We start from the raw sequence: 13,679 nt of genomic DNA on the forward strand, positions 1-13,679 counted from the left end.
ACAAGGGAGAAATTCTAAAGATTATAAGGGTTTAAAATTACTAGACTATGAAAGATATCAGTGCAGGTACGTTGAGAGATAGACAACTAATTCTGTCGACAATTTCTTAGAACTAGGATTTAGATGACACAAGATACAAGGAGTAGAACAGTACATTGCTTATGGAAGTGACTAATATGTTAAAGATTAATATTGGAGCTTAATCAATGAGGGGGTGTTATGTATCAATATCTAATTAGAGATCTTCAGAGGAGTGACCAGAAATAATTAACCAATGACAACTATAATCTAATATAGATACTTTTATGAAAGTCCAATGAACAATCTCCAGTCATGGTAAACAAATATTTGCAAGGGTCTAACGAATAAATAAATAAGAATAGATAGTCACTGCTATTATCATACAAGAACATCGAATAGATCACAAATGAATAAGTTAAAAGGAATCCCTATTATCTCCATCTCAGCAAGAAAATGGACAAAACAAATAGAATTTATAGATACTCCTAATTCAATGTGTCTAATATCCTACCAGCAATCAATACTATCGAACTAGAGTTTTTGTGAGACTCTGAATCATCAACATCGAATACTTAAGGGTCTCATTAGTGGATACAACACAATCAACAACAAACACCAATTAGTGTTGAAGCCAATAATTCATCGATCCATCTCTATTTATTTTCTATACATCCTCACTAGACCACGAAGGGAGTGGTAAAAGAGAATTAGATATTACTCTGGCATCTACAGGCATCATTTGGATCATCCTTTTCTTATGAACATATTGAGTATTGAATCGACTCTGTGAGCAATCACTTTACTAGCATACAATTAAAGTTAGCAATCAGAACAGTACCATTCCAATTGCATACTTATACAGTAAATCTAAAGGAGCAATTACATTGTCCCTTTAAATAAATTGAGAAGACTTGCAACATATTTCATAATGTCATCTCATGAAGGAAACTACAACACAATCTATATGACCATATTAGGATAGACGTGCAATTCATCTAGAACAAATAGGAAGTTACAATATAGTTCTAGCAAATATGCAATAGGTAACAAATGTAGCAGATATGTTATAAGAATTATGAAGGATATTTGTATTATATATGTTTGAGAATTACATATAGTTCCTTACTTATGGAAGAATAAAAGAACTATATACAACTTATAAACAGAAAGAAGTCTCTTAAATTGGATAGATCATAATTATTAGATAGTAGATAGATCAAATTAAATAATATTATAAAGAGACAAATGACACACATCACTACTAAATTTGTCACCTAGTAAAGCAACAAAATAAATGACACATACCTTCAAAGAAAAATTAGGTAATACTTTAGCACGCTACTGCCATTGCCCCTCTACAGAGAAAACACTCCCTCATCCTTGAGAGTCCTAAGAATGCAGTCCAACATTCCCTTAAACCTTCCGTGTTTTCCTCCTAAAATAGTGAGATTGCTCTCTTGAGTCTGCAAGAGCAATTTGGCCCTCTCTACGAGGGCCACAATTATATGTGCCACCCAATCCATGAGGGCACCAACCAACAAATCTCTTGGTAAGTTTGTCCATGCTTCTTCTTTTCTCATAATTACATTATCTTGACATCACCTCAATATAAATACATTGAATTTATGCTCATCACCATCAACAACAATACTAGGAGGATCTTGTGCATGACCTAAAACAACTACTATGGTAAAGTCATCAAAACTCCATGCTTTGCAATTAGAAAATAATAATGAAAGTAAAAAGAAAAAGGGTAAGATGTTGGGTAAGGAGAAGAGGGATTTAAAGTAAGTATACCAGTCTAACTATATAAATAGAATGTTTAATTACCATCTAAATGGAGTTTAGGGTCTTTTGAAAGGAACTCCTAATTTAAGAGAAGAAAAGCTCATATTGGACATTGGTTTTTAAGGATAGATTTAAAATAAATGCATCATATGCCAAAGTTGAATTTGCTAAAATTATATTATGTGATCATATATTTGTAAAATTGTAAGTACCATTCTCCCTTGCACCTTGAAATCTTACCTCCTTTGCTTTCATTCAAAATAGGACTGTAACTCCCCCTACCAGCTCCATGACCTATCGATGAGCCTCCCTTTGCACCATGAATTTGATTTCTTGATCTTGATCTAGCGTATCTTGAAATTTGTATGGTTGTATTCTTTACCAACTCTTTTTTATTGTCATGTTTCCTCTTAACCTCATGAAAAGGAACTTTAGCGAAAAAATTATGGGTTGTTCTGTCAGGATCTATTCTGCATTCTTGAAGCATTGCATGAATATCATTTTTGTTGTATCACTTTACTATTTCCTTTATGCCTTTAATGACTTTTCAAACCTCAGGCCCAATCCCTCCTCCTCCCTTCATTTCTTTGATTATTCTCTCCCTCCTATTCTCCTTTTTTCTCCTTCTAGTTAGTCTTGCTCTCGATGAAATGACACTAGAGATAATCTTTCAATATGGTGGAAGAGAGATAATTGTTCATCATCTTCCATAGTACAATGAAAATTACTTGAATCTAGTAAATACCCTGCTTACTTCATCTCCCAAGATAATTTCTCCCAGCTTGCAAGGATATCCTATGTCTGGGGATGTGATCTGTCTTCTATACAAAAATCATGTACCATTTTATAACCTTCAATCCAACTATATTCATGGAGCTTCTTCATTCTTCTTTCTTTCATCAATCTCCTTAACATGTGAACCTCACCCCACTAGTACATTTCTGCATATATGTTTGAGAGAAGGTAAGTTGTGGCATTTTTTGGATCCAAATGAAAAAGCAGCATTGCTGTAAAAACTCATAAACCTCTATTCATATGTGATCTACAAGCACCAAGAAAGAACATACACACAACCACCATGGGTTCATCTAGCATCTGAATGATAAATTTTAGGGTGTCCTCAAGGTAACCAACACAGGCAAGGAGGTCAACCCTGCACACATAATGATCAATTGTAGGTGTAATGTGATAAGGGCTACTCGTGAAATTGAAGTATGTACAGCCCTCATTCACTAAACCCGCATGGCTGCATGCACATAAAACACAACCAAAGCTTACAATGCTAGAATATGTCTCGGAGTGCTTCATTAATTTAAAAGTGTTTATAGCATTTTTGCAAAATCCATTTTGCGTATATCCTCCAATTATAGCATTCCATGAGATCACATCTCTTTGAGACATTTTGTCAAACACTTCATTGCCTTGTCTATAAAACCACATTTTGCATACATTTCTACCAGAGCAATTGGAACTTTAATATCTTAAAAAAATCCCCCTTCCATTATGCTTTGATGGATGTTCATACCCATCTCCAACACTCCCATTTCGCCACCGGCAGGGACGGTGCTAACAAAGGTCATCGAGTTAGGCTTTACACATGTTAATTGCATTTTCTTGAAAGTTGGTAGAACTTTTTCAACAAATCCATTTTGAGCATATCCTGCAACCCTTGCATTCCATGAGATGACATCTCTTCGAAGCATCCTATCAAACAGATCATATGTCTTATCTATATGCTTCCACATTTTGCATACATGTCCACCAGAGCATTTCCAAATTTAATATCTGATAAAAATTCCCCCCTCCATTATACTTCGATGGATGCTCACACCATGTTCCAAAGAGCCCATTTTAGCACAGACAGGGCGGATGCTTACAAAGATTGCGAAGTCTGGTTTTAAACGTGCTGAATGCATTCGGTTGAATGTTTCTAAAGCATTCTCAACAAATCCATTTTGTAAGAATCCTGCAATCATTTTATTCCATTCTGTCAAACAATTCACGTACCTTGTCTATGCTTTTGTATTTTGCGTACATGTCTACAAGAGAATTTCCAAGTTTGATCCCTGAGAAAAATTCCCCTTCCCTTACGATTTGATGGATACCCATACTCTGTTTAAACCTCCTATTTTGGCACGGGCAGTAAGGATGCAGATAAAGGTTATGGAATCTGACCTCATACTCGCCAATTACACCTATTTGAAAGCTTCTAGAGCCTTTTCAGTAGATCCATTTTGTGCATAGCCTGCAACAGACCACGAAAACACGTCTTTTCCAGACATTCCGTCAAATAATTTGCGGACATCTGTTCTTCCACTTTTTGGATACATGTCTACCTGGGCAAGTGCAACTACAACATCGGAAAAATTACCCCATCCATTATACTTTAGTGTATATCTATACCCTGCTCCAAAGATCCAAGTTTAGGACAGGCTGGGAGTATGCTGGAAAACGTAAACCGATCCGATTGGAGCATGCTGAAACAGAGTGAATTCCTCGCGAGGATAACCATGTCTTCCATACCCTGCGATAATTGTATTCCATGATATGACGTCTTGTTTTTCCATGTAGTCAAATGTTTTACGGGCATTCACCAAACTTTCGAATTTGATATCCATGTGAATTAGCTTATTATGAAAAGTTATGGGCATAGCAATTACAAACTTCCTCCGAGCAATTAAATAGTGGATTTTTCACGCTTGAGGGAGCACTTTCTTGAGAACGCATGTCTGCAAGAAATTGGATATGTAGAGTGATCTTCAGGAGGGTAGGGACAGTCAGTTAGTTGTCAAATGGTTGGCTTGGTTCTATGAGGGGAATGGATGATATCTCCAAGGTACTTATGGAGATTAAATACAGATGATATATTCCACTACCTACCTAGTTTCTTATTGTTATTTCCTCTGCTCTTAGTTTACATTACTTATGGGAGAATTTTTGTGTCATTTTGAGGTGGTTGATAGTCATTGGGAACTTCAATTTGTCATTCCTTTATTTCTATTGTATTCATGAATAAGCACTACCAAGGAGAATGGATGAGCATACAAGGGGAATCTAATAGTATATTCTAGATAATTATTCAAACATTAAAGAAAGGATTTTTCAAGTTGGACTTCCAACCACACATTAGATTGATGGTTGTGACATTAAACAAACACAACATATAGTGGCTAATGACTTGTCATTGTAATTTTGTAGTGCAAATATCGATAAAATTTGTTATTGTAATATTTTAAAATTATTTAAATCGGTTCTTACATACTTTGCAAAGATATTAGAAATATGCCAAATGGTGCAAAACATTTTTGAAAAAAAGAAAAAAAATGAAAAAAACAATATGAGACAATTCAAAAGGTAAGATAAGAAGCAACCCCCAAAGTAGTATATACATAAACACATATAACAAATGAAAAAAATAATAAATAAAAATAATAACAATCGATTAAACTTTTATCTATTTATGAAAAATGATTAAAATTATTAATAATTAAATCTTGTATTTTTTTTAGATAAGCTATATTCTTATAGTTAGTTTATTTAAAAAGAAAAATTAATCTTTTAAATATGCATAAATACATATTCTAACTAATGTACTAAAAGATGAAGATTAATGTTCATCAAATTTAAAAATAAAAATATAATAATAAAAATTTATGGGAATGTACAAGAATTTTGAGATTTCTATTTCTTCTTAGTTGCACACTGAAATATCATTTAATTGTTAAGTGCCTAAAATTATGCCACATAAATGAAAAAGCTCCTAGATAAATGTCACAAAGATTTGCTTTATAAGAGTAGCAAATTTATCCAATCAATGATAAATAAATTGTTTAGAGAATTTTTACAAACTTAAAAATATTACATTTAACTATAGAAAATATAAAGTCTAATGAAATAGTACTTAGCCTACTGACAAGTACTAATAAGATATTGGTATTGTTTTCGCTACATATCTCTAAATACGTATATGTGCTTAGTAAAAAAAATTAATATTGTGACAATGTGCATATACTAAATGCAAAACCAAATATTTGGGATGTTTCTTATATAATTGGAGGCATTTATATAGCTTAACTAGATGTTGTTGACTAGAAATCCTAATAATATGAGAGATATAAGAGTTCTTTGCTATCTAGTAGAAACAAGAAAGGGTGAGGTAATTATTTATGTGAGGTGATTATTAGTCTACCTTGAAAACATATATACAAATGTCTACATGCATCATCTCCCTTAGAAAATTTGGGTTTTTTTTTCAAATGAATCCCTATGGATCGTATATGTTATATGGATATTATTTATAAATAATTTTATGTTTAAATTATGTTTATTAAAAAAAATCCTTATATTATTAGAAAATATAATTTTATTTATTTTATTTCAAGATTTAATATTTATTAAATAGTGGTTCTCATTATTTACTAAATACTAAAATATATTAAATGTAAAGATAATAAAATAATGCATTATATTTGAAGATGATTATTACATGGCATAATGTGATTAACAAAAATTATATATTTAGATTATAAAATACTAAAATGATAATTAATCTTTTTGATATGTAGAGAAAGACTTGGGGTTTTCTTTTGAGTGCATGGAAATTTTTTATTTTCTTTGGAAGTTCGTAGATAGAATTTAAGCAGATAGAGTGCATATTGGGGTGATTTTGAGTTTACTTCTAGTTCAATATTAGTTAAGAGGACATTCAAGGAAGTTTACTAGATATTGATGTACTGATGGGATAAAAATGTCATCGGTGAGTAATGAAAGGTTTAAAAAAATGAAAAGAATGTATTAATATGATAAGCAAATCACTGAGCATTCATTTAGTCATTCATTTATGTGACTAGTTATTAGTGACCAATTGTTTACTCATTTATTTGATTATTAATTTAGTCACTTATTTGTTTCTAACCTTGTAATTTTACCCAATGACCAAATTAGTCATTTATTTAGTTACTTATAAATTATAGAATATGACTAGAATTTGATCAAATTTGTAGTCTTGTGACTAAAATTTTTAGTCATGTGGTCATTTATTTGCCAAAATTCTACTAGTGTAGGAGTTTCCCTTAGGACCTCCCCTTAAGACTTCCCCTTAAGACAACCCATTGATACATCCCATTTTAGGAGTTTTGCTTAGGACCTCCCCTTAAGACTTCCAATTAAGACATCCCATTAGGACTTCCCCTTAGGACCTCTCCTTAAGACTTCCCCTTAAGACAACCCCATAAGACATACCATTAGGACTTCCCCTTATGACCTCCCCTTAAGACATCCCATTAGGACTTCCCCTTAGGACCTCCCCTTAAGACAACCCATTAGGACAACCCCTTTACTAATTAAATACACTCTTATTAGATTCTATAGCACGTATTACATTCTTTATGTTCATATGTATTATTTGTGCTCTAATATGTATTGAATTTAGTGATTAAATGTTGTAACACGTGTATTCTTTACTAGTACTCTTTATGTTGTTAAATATGTATTAAATTTATTGATTAAATGTTGTAACACATATATTCTTTGTACTAGTACTCTTTATGTTCTTAAATGTGTATTAAATTTATTGATTAAACTTTGTAACACATGTATTCTTTACTAGTACTCTTTGTGTTCTTAACTATGTATTAAATGTATTGATTAAATGTTGTGTTCTTAAAGTGTTGTACAAAATAACACATGATCTATGAAATAAATATATGAATATTGAAAACATACATACATTCAACATGAACATATATGTACATCTACAAAATAATATATCTATGAAATAATGTACCCATGTAAAATGTATCCAAAATACCATATAAAATGTATCCAAAATACCACATAAAATGTCTCTAAAATACCGCATAAAACATATCCAAATAACATATAAAATGTCTCCAAAATACCACATCAAATGTCTCTAAAATACCACATCAAACATATCCAAATAACATATAAACAACATTGAGGTCTCCATATCAAAGTATCTGAAATAACATGTATATATATAAAATGTCTCGACATCAATGAAATAGACATCTAAAATAAGATCAATCACATCCCCTGCCTGATCCATGTCCCTAAAAGGTTTTATGATCTAGGTCTAAACCTTGTGTCAAATGAAAGAAATTTGTTATTATAAAATTGTGTATGTGCATGTATTATATCACACACACACACACACACACACACACACATATTAAAAAATGTAACATACCTATGACTCATGTCATGCAGGATCTGTTGGGGTCTCAAGATCTCCAAACTACAACATACTATCACTAAGACCCTATAGAACACATGTATGTACAAAAGTTAGATTGAATCACTTGAATATATGTACGTCTCTAAGCACATGTATTTAAGCTCAAGTGCGTTAAACTTATAAGTGTTAATTATAGTAACAAATAAATTTAAACATATAAATTTATATTTATCATAGCATCATGTAATGCTTTGCCAATCTGACTGATATCTAAATCGTATAGTGATAAAGTAGCCTGGTCTAGATCGATTATCTCATCTAAAAGCATAGTGGTAAATAGACATTGTTGTACTGTGGGGTCTTGAGTATGGGGGGTGTTGTAGGAGGTGGTACAAGATCCTCAGTAGGTGGGGGGGTGGGTGTTGTAGGGCCTTATGTAGGATTAGGTGCTACAGGATCCTGAGTAGGTATGGGGGTGGATTTGTAGGGCCCTGTGTAGGAGAAGGTGCAGGGATATCATCCTGTCTTTGTGATCCATGTGATCCTGTTGTGTGTGAGAGAATATGGTTGATGTGTCCACCAATGTCATAAGAGGAATCCCCGTGATTGTCGATAATGCCTAATATGAACCAAGAAGATCAAATGCTAAATAGGATGCCATACGACACAATGCATCGACATCTGATATAGCAAAAACCTCTAGTAGAGATGGTATATATGATATCCCATACACTTCATCGACTCCTATGCTAGAGGATACAGTTGTCGAAATGGTACCGCAAGATTGTAACATATATCTGCCACATTGATATGAAGACATCTCTTATAACTTCATAGCAATTGTGGCAATGCTAGAATAGATATGAGTCCTGATTGTATAATCTAGAATAGTCATACCCATAGTAGCCATTTGTGGAGCTCTCGACGTGACCAAAAGGTTTGGAGCCACCATTGCCTGTTTATTAACAAGCCCAGGGGTGTCCGCAAGTCTAAATCTCTTTGATAATCTAATGAGGCCTTGTCCAACATGACTTGAAAAATCTGTATAATCTACATCATGATGTAAATAAAATTTTGCAAACAATTATTTGCAAAAATAAAGAGAAAACTCATTCTTCTATGGCCACCTATGATGTGTAGCTAACCAGCAAGGATATATAAATGGTGTGACAAGCTGATCTATACACTTCATAGCCGAATAACCTCTCACCCTAGACCTATCTGTATAAAAGGGAAACATACTCTTCACCATAGCGGTGGAGACCCTTTTATCAATCTATGTATACTTCACAGTGCCAATGACACTATGAGAAAGGGAAGAGTAAAAAGTATTAATACTAATATCATCATATGAGTTGTATGTCTCTATCATCTAAATCATACAACATAACTCATCTCTCATAGAAAAAATCTTCTCCCTATTAGGGAGAGTGGCAGAAGCCAACAGTGTAGAATCAAGAAACTCTATAGCATGAAATAACCTAGCAACTGTATCTCTAAATAAACGTTTTCTCTCCTCAAAGGATGATGTCAGTCTATGTGTTGTACCTGACTTAGCACTATGACCCCCTCCCTAAACACTAGCCTCCCCTGAGGACATAAGTGCACCACCAGTACCAAATGCCATAATGATATGCAAAGAAGATATGTCTATAAATGCAAAGTTAAGATATGTAAGTATATAAAGCCGAAAGTTAAATTTAATTTAAAATATGTATGTATATATATGTACAAAGTTGAATGAAACTAAAAAATATAGATCATTTTATTTAACACACATGTTAAATATATATTAGCTTGATGTATAGCTCATGTATGTGAAAAAAAAACATGCACATGTGTATGTGTGATAAAAAACTAATTTAAAATTAAGTCAACTTTCTTTTACCTAATTTTTGACTGTAGGAGTTGATAAAATCCAACTCTGTAGTGCGCTAAGATCACCTACATGCAAATAGCTTGTTGAAGAGAAACCGAAGGAGCAAGAGCTCAAAGCAAACAATGCAAGAGAAAATATTTCACAATAGGAAAAATGAAATTGCTATGTGAATGGATGAATTTACAATGAGAGAGAGACCGAATATAAAGGCCTCAAGGAAGCTTGTAGAACAAGCTAGAAAGTGGTAGAAGATAAAGTTGACAACTAAGCACTCTTCCACAAAAAGGTGGAACATGCTAGAAGGAAACAAATTCTCGTGTTGTCAACAATTCATCACTACAACTATTAACTACTAAGTATTAAATAAATGCATTAACCTGAGTAAACTTAAGTAAATAGAATAAATAATTAATAATTAATTAATTATTTACTCTAACACCCCCCCTTAAGTGCAACTTAGTGGAATGCCTTAAGCTCACAAAACTAAGAGAAAATGCAGAATGGGTCTCGACAACAAGGCCATGTTAAGTACCCATGTAAAATGCAAAAAAATGCAACCTCTAAAAATGGGGAAAGAGGGAAAGCCTCATGGGAAAAACCCTCCCCGAAAAAAAGGTAAAAAACATGAAGGAAGGAAGGAAGGCCTCAACAAGACCCCCCAAGACAACGACCGAAAATGGCTCAAGAGACTCTCAAAACCATAAGTACAACCAATCCCCCCATGAGAATAGACACCAAGGCGCCCCTAGAATGATGGAGCTCCTGTAGAAATAATTGAACCAATGAAACTCCAATGTGGAAGGAACAAGGGCACATAACAAGGAAACCCCTAAATGAGAGGGGAAACTAGAAGGCCTAGCTGATGCCCATAAGAAAAAGGATGAGGATCCTGAAATGGAATCCCCAAGGTAGGTGTGATGACACTGTCATGAATGTCCGTTGTAGTATCTACAACAAGTGCACCTGGAGGCTCGATGAATGAAGTTGGAGGATCAAGCAGAGCAGAAGAAGAATCCTGCAGAAGAGAAAAGCCCTCAAATGGATGTGGTGTGGAAGTCAAAACAGGGATCTCAGGAACAATACAAAGGTTCAAGTATCTCGACTACACCACATGATGCTCTTACAAAAGAGAAGAAGTGTGCTCTGACAATGGATATGGTGGACCAAAGTGCGAGAAGGTATAGAGATGAGTGGAAGGATCAATGGCCCCTATAGCAATAAGACCTCATATTGCACAATCTCGAATGAAGACTGAATGGGCAGTGAACTCAATTGTTTTCCCTGATCCACTATGAGTAATCTAAGAAATTGAGAGAAGGTTGGCAGACAAAGATGAAACATACAATACATCATTGAATATACCATCTTGGATGCTAACTGAACCTTTCCCACAGATTGTAAGGGAAGTGTTATTCCCCATGAGAATATGAGGAATAGGAAAAGCCTCAAGAGTAGAGAAGACACCTTGAGAAGATGTCATATGGTGAGAAGCACCTGAATCTAGTATCCAAGGAACCTGTGAAGGAGATGCAATGGAAGCCTATAATGCATGACCCTTTCCAAGATCTGATGTAGATGGTGAAGATGTAGAAGAAGATTGAAAGGCAGACCCCTATGAGGTAGAAGAGGATGGAGAAGAAATAATGTTCTTTTAAAGAAGAGCTTGCAAATCTGCAATTTGTTTCTCATAGCCATCAAATATCTTCTAAAAACAATGTTCCTCATCATGAGATCCTTTCCGACAATAGGAACAAGTAGGAGTCCAGTATTCTTTTTCTCCTTCTTCTTAGAAGATGAGGGATCTAATATCTATTTCGACTTCTGCTCTTGTGTATCCTTGACAATCAATGTCGATGACTGTGAACTTGAAAGTGATTCCATCTTATTGATCTTGGACTGTTCACAAGTTAACCGATTACAAAATATCTCAAATGAAGGCATCGTGTGTCTATCACCCAAGGCATTCATAGTGGAGTAAAAAGTAGAAGAGAAGATCTGATACTATCCCCTCAGCTTTGAGAGTATCAAAAAGATACACTCATCACCTGTCTTGGTTTTCCCACATCCCTGTAAAAGTGTACACAAAGATTTGAATTTCATCAAGAAGTCCTCAATGGTGGGAAAGTTGTCAGGTGTCAAAGAAGTCAACTCTGCATCAAGCTTAAGTGTCTGAAACTCATTCACTGTGCCAAATAAAGTCTAAAATTTGAGCCAATAAGCCCATAGAGTGGTCAAACCATCCAAGTGAAATAGTAGACTATCTCAAATATTCAATGCAATTAATCACATGGCCTCATCCATTTTATTCATGTGTTGAAGAACCTCAAAAGGGCATATAAAAACAGGTTGATTCTCATCTAGACATGACCATAAGCCCCTTGACATGAAAAAGCTAGTCATTTGTGCCTTCCAAGTGTGATAATTGTGTGGCATGAGACGAGTCATAGATGGATCCCCCATTGAGAGAGAAGAAGATAGAAGTAGAAAGTTCTTATTCTGAAGTAAATTATAGAAAAGAAAATGTTACCCCCAAAATAGAAAAGAGATCAATTAACCCCCCTAATGTATGATTTGGGTACTCTATACTTAGTGCGATTACAATAACCAATTTAGGGCCTATTTTTGAAAGTAGTACTTCTATCCATAGAACCTATAATGTAATTGTAGATCTAGAAAATAGACCAAAAAAAATGCACTTTCAAAAAAAATGGAACCTGATTATGTTTCCAGAGGAGCCCGTACAAAGCATTTGAAGTGGCAAAATTTAAGATTTGTGAGTTGCAAAAAAATTTAGGAACAAAAATCTCAAACCACCTGCACCAATGTGTAGATCACAAAATTCTACCCTAAAACAAAAAAAATTGCTCGAAAAAATGAGTCTGTATGAGGCAGATATCATTGTTTGAAAATCACCTCTATAGTTATTTTTTCCAAATCACCGTCGTCGCACCTCCAAAAAATATCAAATATGTTATGTCAAACCCTCTTTCTCCTTTTTCTCCAAATACTAAAAAAAATTCTCTTCCTCCTAATTGAAGAAAAAATCATGAACAAATTAGGGTTTGCGTCTCCAGATCGCGGCTTCAAAAAAATCTTTTGAACAAGAAGTAGCAGGGAGGCTCTGATACCATGTAGGAGTTGATAAAATCCAACTCCATAGTGCACCAAGATCACCTGCATGCAAATAGCTTGCTGAAGAGAAACTGAAGGAGCAAGAGCCTAAAACAAACAATGCAAGAGAAAATATTTCACAATAGGAAAAATGAAATTGCTATGTGAATGGATGAATTTACAATGTGTGTGTGTGTGTGTGTGTGTGTGTGTGTGTGTGTGTGTGTGTGTGAGAGAGAGAGAGAGAGAGAGAATATGAAGGCCTCAAGGAAGCTTGTAGAACAAGCTGGAAAGTGGTAGAAGATAAGGTTGACAACTAAGCATTATTTCACAAAAAAGTAGACTCATCACTACAACTATTAACTACTAAATATTAAATAAATGCATTAACCTAAGTAAACTTAAGTAAATAGAATAAATAATTAATTATTTACTCTAACAATGACTACATGTTAAAGTACATAGGTTTAGTATGTTAATGGTTTCTAAAATGTCACTAATTTTTAACTATATTGAGGTCTGAACAAGTTTTCTAGATTTTATGTACATGGATGTCATTATAGTTTACAAGTTTTCTAAGTTTGAAATTGGTTAAATTTTAAGTTTTCAAGTTTGAACAACTAGAAGTTGCTATAGTTTAATTCTACCTAATGCTTCACTACATGTTAATTATCTATATAG

This window comes from Cupressus sempervirens, chromosome 4 (genome assembly GCF_028749045.1).
Source record: "Cupressus sempervirens isolate cs-2001-9-10 chromosome 4, ASM2874904v1, whole genome shotgun sequence".
Taxonomy (NCBI): Eukaryota; Viridiplantae; Streptophyta; class Pinopsida; order Cupressales; family Cupressaceae; genus Cupressus; species Cupressus sempervirens.